We start from the raw sequence: 18,340 nt of genomic DNA, 5'->3' as shown, positions 1-18,340 counted from the left end.
CGCTACGAACGGCAGAGCGGTAAAGTCACTGAACACTGGTAGCTCGGTCCGAGGTTTGAATCCCACGAACAAAGCGGCTGCACGAGCGTTTTCATGGTTTTCCCAAGTGTAACTTGTACACGAGCCAGTTTCACTTAAAAAGTCCTCCACGAAGGCATCGCTTCCCTTAGGCAGATAACTCTCGAAGCTTTGACGTAATTACGTAAACCAAACCAAACCTTAGTTAAGGACTTTTTAAGTGAAACTGGCTTGTACCCATGCTAGAATCACGAAACAATCCATTCAACCAGCCCGTTCATTGCTATTCGAGCCCTTCGAACTACCAGTGTTCAATGGTAGCAGCTCCTCACCGGTACCGCTCGGCCGTCGGTGAGCTAGTCTGCTGTTATGTAACTTGGTTAAATTCGAAAATGGATTCTTCAAAATGTCAGCAAATATTAAAAGCCTTTCGAAATTTCCATAGAAATCTACAGAAAATTCGTGATTTTTTTTTAATGGTGTAAAATTACTAAAAATCCTTAAATTTTGCAGAAATTCCTGCTGTAATAAAGTAGGTCTTGTGGAAGAATTCAAACAATGAGTAATAACTTTACTTTAGAGGCATTCTTTGAATCATCGAATATTAATTAATGTTAAAGCAAATGAAAGATCTTTATCTAGGTAAGTATACGTACCTAAATTTCAATGACCATTTAAACTTCTCACTGTACATATTAGATCAGGGATGGGTAAACTTTTTCGGTCGCGGTCCAAAGATCGAAAAAGACAAAAAAAAAAAAAAAAAAAAAAAAAAAGAATTTGAAGGGCCAAGATAAATTTTTCTAAAATTTTAAAAACAATATACAAAGTACTACAACTTAAATATGTTCATGAGATGAATGAAATTGCCATTTCATTTTTAAAAGTTCCTCATATTGAGGTTCGAAAGGAGATGTACTAATTCTAAGGAACGAGGCTAAAATGCTCGTCGGTCAGTCTTCTGAAATAATTCTTTCTAATTTCACAGTCGAAAACACTTGTTCACATGTATAAGATGAAGAAAAACCTAGCACTGATTTTCTGGGAATGAGATAATAGATTTTGGAAACTTATTTTCGATATGCAAAACTCTAACTTTGGCAACTTTGGCTCAGTTAGAAACAACCGCTCGAGATGATTGTTAGACTGTAACTCAATTTAATCCAGCTGAAAATCTGACCTCACTGCTTCACAGTTTACTTCAAAGGCATGGTAAAAATATCCAATTCTGTTTGAATGATACTGAAGTCTTTAAATCTGCTTTCGAACTCAAAATGCAGTTATTTCAAGCCATCTTCATAATTCTTTCGATTTATGTTTTGCAGAACAAAAACGGAGAAAGTATTCATCAGTCCTTTAATAAAAAATAATAATATTTAAACAAATTAGAAAAGGAGATGGATATTTAATATATCAATATATATTTCTTTTTATTTGCCACCTTTAAATTCTATTGCCGGCGGGATATAGGACCTTCCGGCGAGCCGGAGTTGGCCCTCGAGCCGTAGTTTGCCCATCGCTGCAATAGATGAAAATACGTGTGGATAATATTTTCATATGTTATCAATAATTTTAGTAAGATATAAAATTTTAAGCAATATTAAAAAATAAATTATGATGTCTATTTCTGCTAGTTGCAGAATTTTCACCTTAAACCTTTAAATGGACAAAGAAATTTTTTCGCCTTCTGGCTATCGAAATCCAAAACCTTAATTAATAAATATTTTGTGTACATCAAACTTTTTCTGTACAAGTTCTTGGAAAAATCTTGATAATACCAGGGATAATAAGCTTTTTGTAAAAAATTATACTGAATAGGTCAATATTGCGCAATAATAAGTGAAAAGAGCCTTTACGTTAAATGAATAAATTTATTATGTTCTTTGTTATTAAATATGCATTTACCTTTTTTATTTCCTTGTACGAAGTAAAAGAAATATTACTATTATTAAAAATTACTACTATTATTAAATATTACTATTATTAAAATTTACTATTATTAAATTATGTACGAAGTAAAAGAAATTAATAATTTTGACTATTTTTTGGGGTGACTTTTGCCACCCGTACGTACAGAATAAAGTACTCCTCCTCCGGAGGTTTTCTAAAAATGCAACTGGCTCGTATCCACATTCCCGTCTGAGAAAATTCACGGAAACTCCCCTGCAAGAACTTCTCTGAGGATCTGAACACTAGTCGATTTAGCAATTTTCAGCTATTTTACCGTTTAACGGCTAATGAGTCTCAAGAATTATTTTAATTATTAAACAAATGCCAGGCCTTTTACCATCAGGTCATTAGGCGACGAACTCTCCAATACTTTTTAACAGTGAAATAAAAATCATTTATTGCAGAACACTCGTTCAGACAAGCAGCGGTCGTGCCTTGTTCAGAGGCATAAGCATTCCGTACCGTGCCCATGCGCATAGGTTAAAAATCTGTTCTCAATGCTTGGAAAGGCTGTCAGCTGAATTCATTTCCTATAAAGTTTTAGGTATTGGTGTATGTGCTTACGGCAAAGCCTCAAGGGCTATCTGCCTAAGGAGAGGAATGCCTTCGTGGAGGACTTTCTAAGGGAAACTGGCCCGTATACACGTTACACATGAGAAAAACCACGAAAGCCCCATGTAGCCAGCCCATTCGCGGGATTCGAGCCTCGGACCGAACTACCAGTATTCAGCGACTTTACCTCTCGGCGGCTGGTGGGGCCTTATACACTTTTAGGAGCGCCTTGACTTTGCTTAGGCTCGAGAGTACACTTCCTTACCGTTTGCACTTTTATAGGAGTACCGAAAACATTATTACAGTTAATGATGTGCGTTGTATTTTTGTTACCATAAGATTTAATTTATATAAAAAAATGTAGTGAATTTTTTTTCCTGGAGAGAGAATTATTTTTTCCAGTTCGCTAACTTCGTAAATATGTATAAATGTTTTTAATAAATGTATTCTTTATTTAAAACCATTCATATTAAAGGTGTTGTAATAATTAATTCATTATTTCATGTTCATTACAGGTCTACCAACAGCCGAGCGGTAAAGTCGCTGAACACTGGTAGTTCGGTCCGAGGTTCGAATTCCGCGAACGGACTAGCTGCATGAGGTTTTCCTTATATGTAACGTGTATATGAGCCAGTTTCCCTTAGAAAGTCCTCCACGAAGGCATAACTCCCCTTATGCAGATATCCCTCGAGGATTTGCCATAATCACATACACCACCACCATGTTCATTACATATCCTTTCTCTGCAGATGCAGTCTTCGAAGGTGAGACAAATCAGCTTTCGCAAATAGCAAAAACGTTTAGGAGGTAACATAATGCACAGTTAATTCTCGATATTTGTAACCAGTCTGAAAAAGTAAAATTTTCTTTTGAAGTTAGATAACTATAGATTTAGAAGAGAGAAATGGAGATACGTTATCTTTAAATTGAATAATATTACTTTGTGAATATTGCCCGTTTTTTCATGTGTAACATGTTTTGTGCATTTGTATGCAATTAGTGTTTATCAGAGAACGAAGTTTTATTTCTTACACACTTGTATTAAATTCAGCGATAACACTGAATGCATTTTTTCCTTACACAAACACAAAATATTAGACATGGAACATTAATATGGAAATAACGTATAAAGTTGCAAAGGAAGTATTTTCTGCAATGTGTAAAAAATCAAAATGTGCTATAAAATATCAATGATAATGAACAGAGAAAAGCTTTACATTTGGGTCGAGATCGTCTTGTAATCTAACTTGTTTCGGTTTTTGTACTAAATTCATGAATTCAGCTATTTATATAATCTAAGCACTTAAAATTGCTTCTGATATAACAGCGTCTTTGTAGGATTTTATAATTTTATTATTTCATGAAACAGGAAAGCCATCAGCATAAAGCTCCATGTAAATGTTTTCGTCTAGCATTATTATTCAAAGAACACAAAGGATAAATTTCACTCTTCCGTGTCACTCATGCGCTTCATTTAACAAAACAAAACCATAAGAACCTAAATGTCATTATGGCAAGAGAAAATGATGTCATTGGAAAATATACCTAATCATAAGTACGGATTTTTCCCATGCGTGTGGCGCGGTACGGAAAGGCTTATATGCTGTCCGGAATCATACATCACGTGTTCAGGTGAATTATTCAATTTAAAACTAGCAAATTAGGTACTAAGATCATCCTGAGCGGGGACTTGGTGGGTGAGGGTTCACCGTCTGAGATTGTGCCTGCTTCCGATCTGTCTCTGCGAGTACGTCCGTTCAACGTGGTTTGCCTGTGCGAACACGTGCCTTGCTTATCTGACTGCATCAGCATTTTTTAATGCTATTTTGTGGTTTGTATGATTTGTGAAATGCTGAAACGCTTTCACTAATTTTTTATTTTCGATTATTTTTTGGCCTTTTGAGTTTTATTATGAAATTTAATACCGCGTGTCTCGCCAAATAGCCTAATTGCTGGTTACTTGTTTTTCTGCCATTTTATGTTATATTACGCTTTACTGCGCGATTTAAAATAATCAGATAAATTTTTCTCTGTTCTGCACGACTTTTTTGGATTTTATAACGCACGTAGTTACCCCCAAGCTTTCACTTCAGGTGACTGTAAGGAGCCTCGTGTGTTCTCCGCCTACACATCCGTCTGTGGAGAAGGCTGTCGAGCCAGGGCTCCATTCCGGAGTGTAGGACTACTGCCTTATGGGCGCTGGATTTCTGGATTTCTCTGCGTTTTGCTTTGGCTTAGCGCGACCATGGAGAGGCTTGTAGAAAGTTACCAATTACAAATACATGAGTTGGAACAACTCAAATTGGATAAAGGTGAACTAACAGAAATTGAAACGAAATTCTTAAATTTTTTGTTAAGCTCACTAGAAATTGCCAATGCACTACTTATTCAAAGTAAAACTGACTCAGTTTTAAATCATGATAAAACACAACCTCAAATTCCAACCACAAGTAAAAATTATGAGGAAAATGAGAGGGCACGTAGCCCAATTAGTATACATGATAGCACAATTGTAACTGATGATGAAAAAACACTTGATAAAGATTCTAGCTCTGAGGACGACTATCCACAACGTTTTGGAGACAAAACAGTCCGAACAAGAAATCCCAGACAGGGTATTAAGAAGATCAAATTAGACAATTTCACACAAATCATTTCACCAGTTATAACTCATAAAGATAACAATGGTACTAATGTACCGCAGGAAAATTCACAGAGTACTAGTCAGGAATCTGTCATTCCTGAACAACACACTACCTCTGATAACAATGAAATGGACACCACTAATGCTGAAGATCAGCAAAATATCACAAATGACAACAACGCACAGGTTAAAACTCCTAAAAAGAACAAACTACCTCCGATAATTCTCAAAGAAACTAAATTCAAATATAAAGCGTTAACAGGGTTATTCCATCAACACAAATATAAGTTCATAGGACAGAATATTAAGGATGGTGTTAAAATTATTACTACTGGTCCTGAAAGTTATAAGGGAATTGTTAGGATCTTAAAAGAGATGAAAGGGGAGCATCATTCGTACATTTTGCCAGAGGATAAGAATCTCAAGGTAGTAATTAATGGACTACTTCTCACGACTGAAATTGAGGAAATTAAGGATAATTTAACAGAATTAAATTATCAGATAATTGAAATAAAACAAATGTCACGACGCAGAGGCGGTGAAGTTCAGAAACTTCCACTTTTCCTGGTTACCCTACCTAAAAATGAAAACTCTAAACAAATATATCATGAACGCTATTTATGCGACCTCAGAGTCAAAATCGTAGTAGAGGCCGACAGGGACCATTACAATGTTTTTGATGCCAGGGTTTTGGCCACACTCAGGCTTGTTGTAATTATGAACCGAAATGTGTCAGGTGTAGTAAAAATCATTATGTAAAAGACTGTCCGGACAAAAATAAGAAAGATGTTCCCTTAGTCTGTGTAAATTGCGGTGGCAACCACACATCTAGTTTCAAAGGATGTGAAAAATTTCCGAAAAATAAAACAGTGAAGCCTAAAACTTTTTCTAACAGAATAGTTGAAGGTAAATCTTTCGCAGCTGCTCTTTCAACATGTATCTACACAGATACAATTACTGAGGCCAAAAAAGTCTTCACTGATCTCGCTTAACTGGTTTCAGCAATAAAATCCGCTGGTTTTTTCCAGCTCACACAACAAGTTAAGGACTTGAACAGAAATCATCAAGAAAGCAATCAACCCAACAATACTGATAATGGGTCCGCACAGAATTAATAGAGCTCCTACCCAAATCATGATTTGGAATGCTCATAGCATCTTAAATAAAATCCAGGAATTTCATAATTTCTTATTGACCTATGATATTGATGTTGCTCTAGTCACCGAAACGTTTGCGACACCATGTTTGAATATTAAGATCGCAAATTACAACTGTTACAGGTGTGACAGACTGAGTCACCGTGGTGGGGGGGGGCGCTATCTACGTAAAGCACTCCTTGCAATCATGCCTGATTAGCGAAGATAGAGGAAACGGCTACGAAACTGTTACAGCTTCTGTTTTGTTACCAAATTATGGCATAATTTATTTTGTTGCATTGTATAAACCTCCACACACTCCTATAGATGAGCATAAACTCGCACAGTTACTGCCCAATTCGGAACATATCATCTTAGCTGGCGATCTCAACGCGAAGAATGTAGAATGGGGATGCAGACGCACCAACAGAAATGGAGAACTTTTACTTGAATTCATTAATAATTATCCTATATATTTTTATGCTCCAGCTGACTATTCCTATCTTCCTGATGACCCTAGAAAAGGAGACATCCTGGATGTTATTCTTACCACCACTTCTATCCCGATTTATCTCGACGTGAAAGTTGAATTAACTTCGGATCACGTGCCTGTTTTAGCTACGCTTGGTACGAATAAAAACACTGATGAAAGGTTTAAAATCTCTACAGACTGGAATAAATATCATAATTACCTCATTGAAAACCCTCCGGCTATTAAGCACCTTAAAACAAAATTTGATATTGATTACGCAAATGATGTTCTCAATAATAGCATACTTAGTGCATATAACAGGGCTACTAAGAAAATTCCCGCTGATAAGTACAGTGCTAGATTGCCTAATAACATTAGAAACCTGATATCACAAAGAAACAAACTACGCAAAAGATGGCATATTGCCTGGGATCCTAGAATCAAAAAAGAGTTAAATAAACTCAACAGAGAAATAAAGAAAAGTATTTATAAACATAGAGATGAGTCGTGGAACGCAAAAAGTGAAACATTCAATGAGCCGAATAATGCATTCTGGTCTTTTGCAAGGAATCTTCGCGGCAAAAAGCCGAACAATAAACCAATTTACGGAGATAATACTATAGCCGTCACCAATAAAGACAAAGCCAATGTAATGGCTGATTATTTAGAAAAGCAACTTGTTCCTAACCAAGATCCGAGCGACCCTTTATTTTCTTATGACACAAGGTATTTTATTCAAGACTGGATTAACGGCCCGGGACCCAAAAACAAGACTAATTATACTTCACCTAATGAAGTTAAGGCGATTATCAAAAGAATGAAGAATAGAAAAGCTCCCGGTTTTGATAACATCACCAACGTCGCTATCAAAAACATGCCTATTAATGTTATCACGAAATATGTCAGCATTTTAAATGCCTGTCTTGAGAGAAATTATTTCCCCGATAAATGGAAAAATGCTAAAGTTATTTTATTACCCAAGCCTGGTAAAAATGCTATCTCCCCGGAGGGTTACAGACCAATTAGTTTACTGCCCGGTCTGGGCAAAATCTACGAACGAGTTATCTATAAGAGAATCGAGCCTTAAGATACCTCCTGAACAGTTTGGCTTCCGCAAGAATTTGTCTACGACCAAGCAGCTTGTCCGACTGTGTGAATACATCGGTTCTGCACTTTTCAAACATCAGAGTGTCGCCTTACTCATGCTAGACGTGGCGAAAGCTTTCGACCGCGTCTGGCATGAGGGGCTTATTCTCAAGCTTATTTCCTTGGATTTTGACAGAGACCTGATCTTACTTATTTATTCTTTTATTAAAAACAGAAAATTCTTTGTCAATATTGGTAACGACAACTCTGATCCCAGAAGACTCAACGCTGGTGTAGCACATGGATCAATTTTAGGACCTATTCTTTTTATATTTTATGTTGCTGATTTCCCTAAAATATGCACTGACCCAAATTTTTACTTAGGATGTTACGCCGATGACACGGCGCTTGCATATACGTCTCACAACCAAGAACTTGCCATTTCTAAATTGCAGGATAAAATTCCAGAAATTGAGCAATGGTGCACGAAATGGCGCATAGCCATCAATGCACAAAAGTTCCAGCTTATAATCATAGGAAAAAGGCACTCTAGAAGTCCTTTTGTAAATAAACTTAAAATCTTTAATGTCGAAGTTCCGCTTGTGAACAAAGCTACCTACCTTGGTGTTGTGTTAAACAATAAATTCGCATGGAAAGATCATATCCAAAAAGTCAGAGGCAAAGCAGTTGCGGCTATCAGAGATCTTATTCCATTAATTGGGAAAAATTCAAAACTCGACTTACGAAGAAAGAGGCATATTTATACTGCCATTATTCGGCCTATCTTTTCTTAAGCGTCTCCAGCCTGGGCGACTTATTCGAAAAATGACCTCAAGAAATTACAGATCACACAAAACAAATTTTTAAGACAGATCACGAATGCTCATTTTTATGTTTCTAATGAAACTCTTCATAGAGATTTAAAAATAGAGAATATCGAGAATTTCCTCAATAATGCAAATCGGAAATTTTTTGATAAGGCGAGAAACTGCTCGCACATGAAATACTTTAAAGTTTCCGACTATACCGTGTTTCCTGAAAATGTCAAAATCAGACCTTTAGCGGCCTTCCTCACCAGGGACACTAATTTTCCTACTTAATCAGTCTTTTCATGCAACATCATCTTTTCTGTATATATTGTACATAAACTTTCGTATTGCAACTCGAACTCTTTTGTATTTTGTATTGTATATGCTCATTTATTGTATTTATTTTATGTAATAAAATTGTATTTGCTAATATATCATGTTTTTTCTTAGCATACCTATCATGAACAACTTTAACTCTGACACTCCACACCTTGCTGCCTCTCCTGGTCTCGGGCTTTAAGTTCGATTCTCTGCTTGTGGCGTCCTGTGGTCACCCCCTCTTTATCTCATTTCCTATTGCCTCCTATCACTCGGTCCAGACACTTTTATGTCATGTGCCCCTCGGGCATACTTGTCATGAGCCGGACACGTTGCATCAAATGCAATATTTCGGCATAAATTGTAATGAATGAATGAATGAAGGTACTAAGATAATCATATTCGGCCAAACGTTCAAAGTGGGTCAAAGCGGCAGATCTGGGACATTGTAAGTTCCAAGGTCCTTACAGTTCATTTTACTAACCTTGGTAAGTTGCACAAAACACACCCCAGGGCTTATCACCAGAAACGATTCGATAATGAAGAGAGTGCGAGAAATTCAGACTTCAAATCATAGGCTCCGCAGTGGATGGCGTTGGGCCAATACCTGTTTATATATTTTAGCCATCAGGTGTGCCCGTCTTTCTTTACTTGTCACTTGCATACTTATCGCTTGTTCTAAATTTAACTTTAAATTAATAATTGAAAGTTAATTTAACCATACAACGACATTACGCAGAAAAGAGCGGAAAGAAGGAAAATAAGATGGAGATAAACTTTAAACCTTGAATTGAAAAGCAAATGCAAATTAGCTAAACCAAGTACAAAAAAAAAAAAAAAAAAAAAATTATACAAAATGTAATAGATTTAAGTGTTATTTTACTGTTTCCTTCTCTTCTAGCATGCGCGCAGAATGAAAAGAATTGTACAAGCTCCTTTTGTAGGTTAGTTCTTAGTTCATGCAAGAAAATATTTTCCTCTCTACCTTTTAGATACTTTATACATAACAGTAAAAAGTATATTACTTCCTTTGGGAGAGGAGCAGAGGGCAACAAAACAACTTTTTCGGTAAGCGAAAAGACTTTTTGCTTATCTCTAAATGCCATGCAGGTATCCTGAGGCGGAGAAGGGGCAATTACGAACAAATAGAACTTGTAGAGAAATGCGCGATTCCTGTTTTCAATTTATAATGCTCCAATCAGAAGCTACTTCATGAACTGAAAATACTCCATAGAATATACGTGATCCTATTTCTTCACATTTTCGTGATCAGATTTTGCATTCTTGTTTCATTCTTAGCCTTTATATTTTGGATACTGTATTATTATTACTTTGCTTCTATACTTCCAAAATGTAGGTGAAAGTAGTCGTCGGAGAGTTCATCCACTGCATTCATTAGCTTCAAAAACTCAAAGACTGCGCCGTCTGAAAGAAAGAACAGCGTCTCAGTCACCGATGAATATAGATCTTATAGAACAGTATGTTTTATGTACCCTTTTCCTCTTTTTTAAATAGAAGGTTTTTTTAATGCATCTCTTTAACATTTATTAATTATTGATGATTGTTGGCGTATTTGTCATGTACTGATTTTTAACGTTAACAGAGACGAAACTAAAGCAACATTTTTCAATTTTAGCTCTTTATAGCAGTTCCACTTTCGTGCCAAAAAAATGTGTTATTTGAAATTTTAAAATATAATCAGTGAATAATGCATTCATCTTATTACTTAAGTGAATTAAATTCCACAGATGTACATACAGATAGCCAACAGTATTCACCAGTGGCGTAGCTAGGGTGGGGCAAGAGGGGACATCTGTCCCCGGGCGCAGCATCCAGGGGGCTCCAAATTGATGCTACGAAAATTTTTAATGGTATGTTTTCCATTCTTGGCACACAGAAAGGGGCGCAAATTCTTCAGTTGTCCCCGGGCGCTGAAAACCCTAGCTACGCCACTGGTATTCACGATTCGTTTATAAATAAATATATCCGTATGAGGTTAACCTGAAAATTATAGTGTTTGGATATAACAGCTTCAATCCTGATTAAACTTAGGTAACAAAGGGTATTCGAGAGGCTACTCGAAACTCTATTTTCTAAAAGATTTATCATGCTTATCATCACGTAAAATGTGTTTTCAAAGTTATAAAAGTTTCTGAAAATAAGATAGATAATTTTATAAGAAATATTTAAAAAATAATATTATTAGGTGGCTCTGGCTAAATAATATTCTCAATTAAAAGACAAATTTTTCGTATTCAAGCAAATACAAAAAAATAGAAATTTTTGGAAGAATTCGCAGAGGTATTTAATATTTTAATGGGAGACAGTCACAAATTCGTGGGTGTGTGTAATTATGGCAAAGCCTCGAGGGCTATCTGCCTAAGGGAAGGGATGCCTTCGTGGAGGACTTTCTAAGGGAAACTGGCTCGTATACACGTTACACATGGGGAAACCACGAAAACCCCATGCAGCCAGCCCGTTCGCGGGACTCGAACCGAACTACCAGTGTTCAGCGACTTTACCGCTCGGCCACTGGTGGCTCAAACGTTGGGAGTTGAAATTGTTTTACTGCAGAACGTCAAAACACTAAATTCTATTTTGTAATTACAATTTGAAAATCTCGATTGGTAGGCTTTGAAATGTAATCTGAATTATTAAATTTGTATGCAAATACTATATCTTTGAATTTCATAGATTGGGCAAATACAGTATCTTAGGATACTCTGAGCTTATATTTGATATAAGCTCATATTTGATGTAGGCTTTAAAAAACCTTTATCGATTTCGGAAAGGCGTACAGGTACAGGTCCTTCTTTGTTCCTAATGAAAAGGGAACTGTACCTGGTTGCCCTCAAAATCAGTCGAGATTTAATTAAAATATAAGGTATTTTCTCCCTTCTCTCAGCATGCCTTCGTGGTATAAAGGTAGCATACTCGGCGCGTATTCGAGATGTCTTGTGTTCGAGTCCCGGCAAAGGCACTGCTCATTTTTCATGCCTCCTGCTTCCAAAAATAACCGAATATCTCTACACTGGCGGCCGAACTAAAAAGGGTAGTGAATGATGATTCTTCGCCCCAGAAAGGGAGATTATATAAGATATTTTCTCCCTTACCTCGGCATGCCTTCGTAGTGTAACGATAGCATTCTTGGCGAGTATTCGATAGATCTCGGGTTCGGGTCCCGGTGAGGGGACTCCTAATTTTCCATGCCTTATCAGGACTTAGTAGAAAGGGCTAGCTCATAGAGCTTTTCCCCTTGAAACAGGAAGTGAGAAGCGATACATAGTCACGGTGACATTGTCGGCGGAGATGCAATTCACAACATAGGAGTTACATTTTTAATTTTAAGGACCAGTCAGTGCTGTAGCTAGGGTTTCCAGCGTCCGGGGACAACTGAAGATTTTGCGCCCCCTCCTCTTTGTCAACAGTGGAAACATTTCATTATAAAATTCCTTAACATCAATTTGGCACCCCCTGGGCTTTATTTTCCTCTGTCATTTTTACATTCTTTAACGTCATTTGATTATACCAAGAGGAGTGAGAAGTTCAAAGGCTGCCCAGGCAAACAAACTCAGAACCAGCCCCGGGCGATGAATGTTCTAGTTATGTCATTGCTCAGATATGACATATATATCATCTTCAATCTCTGATTTTTCATTTAAATTGAATAAATTTACAGAATAGAATATAGATTTTCTAAGACAATCTTCTACAATTCCAAAAGATTTCGTTTTCTATGAAGACGATAGCCTAAAAAGAAATGATATTCAATACCAATGTTTCATGTATATTTTTAGAAAGACTGGTCATTTTCAGAAATGGTTTTTTTTAAAGTAATAAACAAAAACAAAAGGTTTAGTAACAAGAAGTTTGAGTAATACGATTCAGCTACATTTTTATTTTACCTCTCTTACTACTTTTAATTTGGTAAAATTTTATAATATTCGATGCTTAATTAACAAATCAAAATTCCTAAATAAGACAAAAATTAGAATATTACCAGTACAACACATTTGCTTTCTAAAGGGACCTCCTCCCCCCAAAAAAAAGAAAAAAAAAGCTTTGATAATTAATAATTGTTATCCTGGAGTTTTTAATCCTATGGAAAAGCGAAGTATTGCAAATGAAAGTTATTAAATTTACAGAAGGCAATGAAGAGCAGAAGGTATTAATTAATTCATTATAGCGCTTAAGATTACACCAGTAGTAATATTTTCTGTGACTATCCCCGAAATTATTTTCTTTCTACTTTGAAAAAAGCCTATAGACCGGTATTCGTAGGTTCAAGTTCCGCTATTTTTGCTGGAACATCACACTATTTGTGCGACGTTGTCCAGCCAAAGAACATCCATACATATTCTTTGGCCCAGCTCAGTTGATGTAGTGCCCTGGGGCGTATGACTAACAGTGTTTTCTGGAAATGGTTCTCCAAGGAGAGAGGCAATGATGGGTAAATGAGAGGACAGGCCTGGGAAGTAGTATTCATTGCTTCAGGCGTTGCGTTATTTAAATCTTATGCGGTGTTGCTATGGTTACCCGAGTCATTAGCCTCAACTCTCTTTGGCAAAAAATTCCAAGCACCTGGCCCCAGCCAAAGAATATGTATTGTGTACATGGATATTCTTTGTCCAAGCTCTTGTGATGTCATGCAGGGACGAACCGAATTTCCGGCGGCATTTTTACGTGCGAAAAACGTGAGCCGAGGCCATTTTACAGCTGAAACGGGCGAAACAATGGACCACGATAGAATAATTTGCCATATTTTTGAAAAAAAAAAATAAATAAAAATAAAAATCAGCTTCAGAAACGTATTATTCATATATATGGTATTATAAAAAAAAAGGTGTAATTCGAAATAGTATCAAAATTAAACATCCATAAAAATCACTCTTGCAATGACACAATCATTTATAAACTTAAAAAAAAAAATCTCTCTTGTAATGAGAAATGCATGTAGAATATGTTGTTTCTTTGCATATAATTGTACTTGTTTCGATTACACAGTTTCCAATAGCATGTGCAGACATACATGCTGCTGTCATCTCAGAAAATCAGCAGTGTAATTACACTGACACATTTTAATACTTCTGCAACAAGTATTCCATTAGAAGTAAATAATCAGTTTCTTTCGATAAAGTGATTGATGAGTACAACTCAATATATATTCAATCAACAGCATATTCAAAATTAAATTCTGCACATGTTAATAGTATGTCAGCTCAAAAAATGATGGAACACCTAAATGCCATTGAATATTTATTGCAGATTGGCCAACTCCCAAATACACAGGATGAAACTTCAAATAAGAACAATTTAGAACCTGCAAATAAACTTTTAACTAAGCAAAAATGCTTTTTTTCAGTTATGATACAAAACTAAACAAAAAAGATGAAAGTTCAAATACCATTAATTCTGAAACCATAAAATTGAAAAAAAAAAAAAATTCATGAGCCAGCTACTTGTGATTGCTTGATTACTGATCCTTATAATGATCATTTATAATTTAAAAGGGAGGCTACAGATTGGAAATTAAACTTTAAATGTACCCTAGTCTTTATAGTTTCTACATATAATTACTGACATTTGTATGATTTTGCTTTTTGTATGCAATTATTTTAATGGGTGATAATATGTGATATCCTATTAATTCACAAGTATGGTAGATAATTATATATGCATCATGGTGAAAAGTTAACATTAATGTTTCTATCTCTATGTCCCAAGTTTGTTTTGTTATTTTTATGTCATTAGTTTGTTTTATTTTTATGTAGCATTTGTTTAAAGTAGTTTCAATGATTATAAATTATATATATATTTTTTCCATTTGCTTGATAGTATATGGAAGTATATTGTGTAATATTGAAATTCTAAAAGTAGTGGTTAAATCTTTGATAGTAGCAGCAAAGAAATTTTAAAATAATGAAGTTTTATTTTTGTATGCCATCTCTAATCATCTAACTGAGTTATCTGACTTTGAGTGAATATTTTTGGATAATATTCTATTTTTTATATGAATAACTATATGTCTTTCTGAATTATGTATTGAATAATGTTCTTGTTATCATTTCAATTATCTGAAATCAGTTTATAAGTGACTGAAATGTAATTTTTACTCATTAATATGCATGGTTATCTTCAATTTTTCCATAAACTAATAAGTACTGAGAAAGAGTAGCAAATTGCTTGAGTTTAAAAACTATAAATAAAACTGATAGTTTAAGAAAATATCAGAATTTACTATTCAAAGTAATTGCGAAACATCATGTGAATGTAGTTCACTTTATATTCACCATACAAAAGGTTGTGATTCATCTTTATAACCTCAATATTATAACAGCTATTCTAGAAATATCTGCCTTGGGCAGCATTATTTTTAGAATTTTGAGAAGCACTAAGTAGCAAAATTTTCAGGAGGAGACAATGGGCTGCAGAATTTAGGATTGCATCGGGCAACAGAATTTAAAACTGGCAGCAAAATGCCTAGTTCCAGCCCATTTTACAACTAATGTAGTTACTAAGGATACTGGGTTTCATATATGCCAGATGAACTGGGTTACTAAGGATACTGGGTTTCATATATGCCAGATGAATAATGCATGTCTTATAAATACTGTTTTAATAATGGAATAAATTGCATACAACATTATTAAAATAATTAAAATCTAATTTCATATTAAAAAATTCATATTATTAAAATCTAAATTCATTACTGAAATTAAACTGAAGATTTCATTCAACTTTCAGTCTTGTACTGAAACAGTTTGAAGTGTTGAGAATATTTCATCATGCTATCCTTTAGCTTTTCTGATATCTAACTTTAGAGAACATTGTAAATATAAACATCCACTTCCTAATAAAGAAATGTCCTACTTTGATTGTTCTTTCCTAGAATTCAGCAACAGAAAGTATCCTGGTCTTGCCTCAGGGAGTTCATGTAACTATACAAATAAAAGACCACTTGACATAGGTAAAAAAAAATTAATTTTTACTTAACATGTCATTTTTTCCAGAGTTGCAGTTTTCAAATTATAGAGGCATTTTTTAATCTACACTAACAAAGGCTGATACTAAAATTCCTATAGTGAAATATAAGCTTACGTGAAAAATATGCATAATAAAATTTTAAACTTAATCAGCATGCAATTTTCATAATAGAAAAGGAAAATTATATTCAATTTCATAAGTTATTTTACCTTTTATTTATTTAACAGTAACTTTTCTCCAAATAAGTTATACATTAAAGAGACTATTAAATTTCTCACAATTCTAATTGCACATTTTTTTTTTTTTTTTTTTTTTTGGCAAGAATTCAATATTGTAAAAATCTTCATTAAGAGGAAAAATTAATCAAATAATAATAAAATTTCATTTTACATTTATTCATCTTATGTATGAATTTTACTTACATGGTGATAGCTTCATATCCACAGATTCAGTATGACTGGGGGGGGAGGGGATTACTAAATGGTTTCATAAATTACAAGTTTCAAAATGTTATCAGAGTAACAATTCATACCATAGCTGAAGTACAGAACTGTAATTTTTACTCATTAATATGCATAGACATGTACACTACTGTCTTCCCATACATCCGCATAATTTTTTGGGACTGATGTAGCTAAAATATAGGAAATTAACATGTTCACTGCCAAACTGTACCTGCATTCTCAGTTTACAGGAAACCTTTGTATTAACATTCCCCCCCCAAAAAAAACCATAAATATGTTAGTAGGCAATTTCAGTTATATGTATTCATTCAAGAGAAAGAAAGTACTTATCTTTATTTGATGACTCATACTTTTTTTAGACTCTTCCATTCTTGCTTCTAGTACTCAACCTGCACATAATAGAAATATGCTATTGCAACTGTCTTGTTTTCTAAATTCTAAAAGCCAATGGCTTGAAAACTACTAGCATATTAGAACATGCAAAATAAAATGTTTCTTCTTTTAACACTTTTGCCATGATGGATGAGATGTTTCATCTTCCAAGATTATCCGTTGTGCACTAGAGACAAGATATCTCACCCTCTACCCAATAATTTTTTTAATTGCTGCAACCATTCTTGTGACTTATTTATAACCTTTGCATATCAGTCTCTAATATTGTTTTCATACAATTTCTACAAGATGGCACTAATCACAATGTTTTGAGAGCTTTGGCACAATTTTCATATCTGCAGAACTTGTTATGTTTGATACACATTTTACACAATTTTTGCATTTTTTGAAATGAAAAATGAATAAACAAAATCTTCTTTTGATTGACAAGCCAATAAAATATCTCAATTTATTTCATGAAGAGCTTGTTGATGAAATCGATTAAAATGGGAAAAGCAGTTGTAAACTTACTGACTTGTTTCCTATTCAAGCACCAAAGCTCTATCTTCGAAGCCATGGTGATGACTTTGAAGATAGAGCTTAGACATGGCCTTACACACAAAAATAGTAATGGTGGCTATCCACATTATTGGTCATGTGAACAGTACATCACTGAGATATGTATCCAATGGCATTCTATACTAGCAAACCAGATGCTGGGCCCATATGACAAATGCAAGCTATCTACATTCATTCTCCTCAGTGCTTCCATGTACCATCATGATGCTGTATGCGTAACTGTGATTTATCTGACAAGACGATGTGGTACTACTCCTGTATCCAGCGTTGTCATTCACCATACCATTGCAGATGAACCTGTGTCTGCTGTAAGCATCAAGGTAAGCAACAGCAATGGTTGCTGTGCTGACAGTCCCTGATGCTTCAGATTTCAGCGTGAACACTTGTCATCCTACATAGAAACCACATTCCTTTCCTAGGAAACATGATGTTGCTGTACAATCCTGAAATGCTGAGATGATATATCTGTTCTCATGGGTGCTAGTGGATTGGAGCCACTGAAATCCTGCATGACATTTAGTCTAGCCCTCCTGGACCCATCAATTCCATATTAGCTTAATAATCATAGCATCTCAACCAGTACTATCATGGAACAATAAACCACAATTCTGTGGCAGTCGAAATTTAACAGATGCTGATAGAAGTTTCTTCTTTTTACGTGAGGCATAACATAACCTTAACACAAACCAACCACCAACATTAAAATGAAATTTCTGAATGAGAAACTCACCATGCAGTCTTTCTATTCATACATAATTCCCACACAAGTCTTTCTATTCACATACACACAATGTAGATTACTCATACCTACTTTATGTACATGCGCTGGAACGCTTATCATTTGCACCTCCCAGCATACAGTATTTTTCATGCAAATCTCTCATTGGTACATGCAACCTTCATGGTGCAGCAATCTTAATGGCCGCTGTGTATGTGTGTGTGTATATAGAATATAT

General features: G+C 35.0%; 1 long non-coding RNA gene across 1 annotated transcript; it reads left to right on the top strand.

The window, feature by feature from the left end:
• Positions 1 to 794: 794 nt before the first annotated feature.
• Positions 795 to 15,960, top strand: LOC146999477 (uncharacterized). The gene is made up of 3 exons (XR_015039714.1): positions 795 to 1,230; positions 10,343 to 10,463; positions 15,875 to 15,960. It is a non-coding gene; the product is annotated as an uncharacterized LOC146999477 (long non-coding RNA).
• The last annotated feature ends 2,380 nt before the right edge of the window (positions 15,961 to 18,340 follow it).

This window comes from Stegodyphus dumicola, chromosome 1 (genome assembly GCF_044657685.1).
Source record: "Stegodyphus dumicola isolate Sdum_Otavi_A_Nest chromosome 1, ASM4465768v1".
Classification (NCBI taxonomy): domain Eukaryota; kingdom Metazoa; phylum Arthropoda; class Arachnida; order Araneae; family Eresidae; genus Stegodyphus; species Stegodyphus dumicola.
Note: the sequence above shows the minus strand (reverse complement) of the source record. Positions and strands in the feature narration are given on the sequence as shown.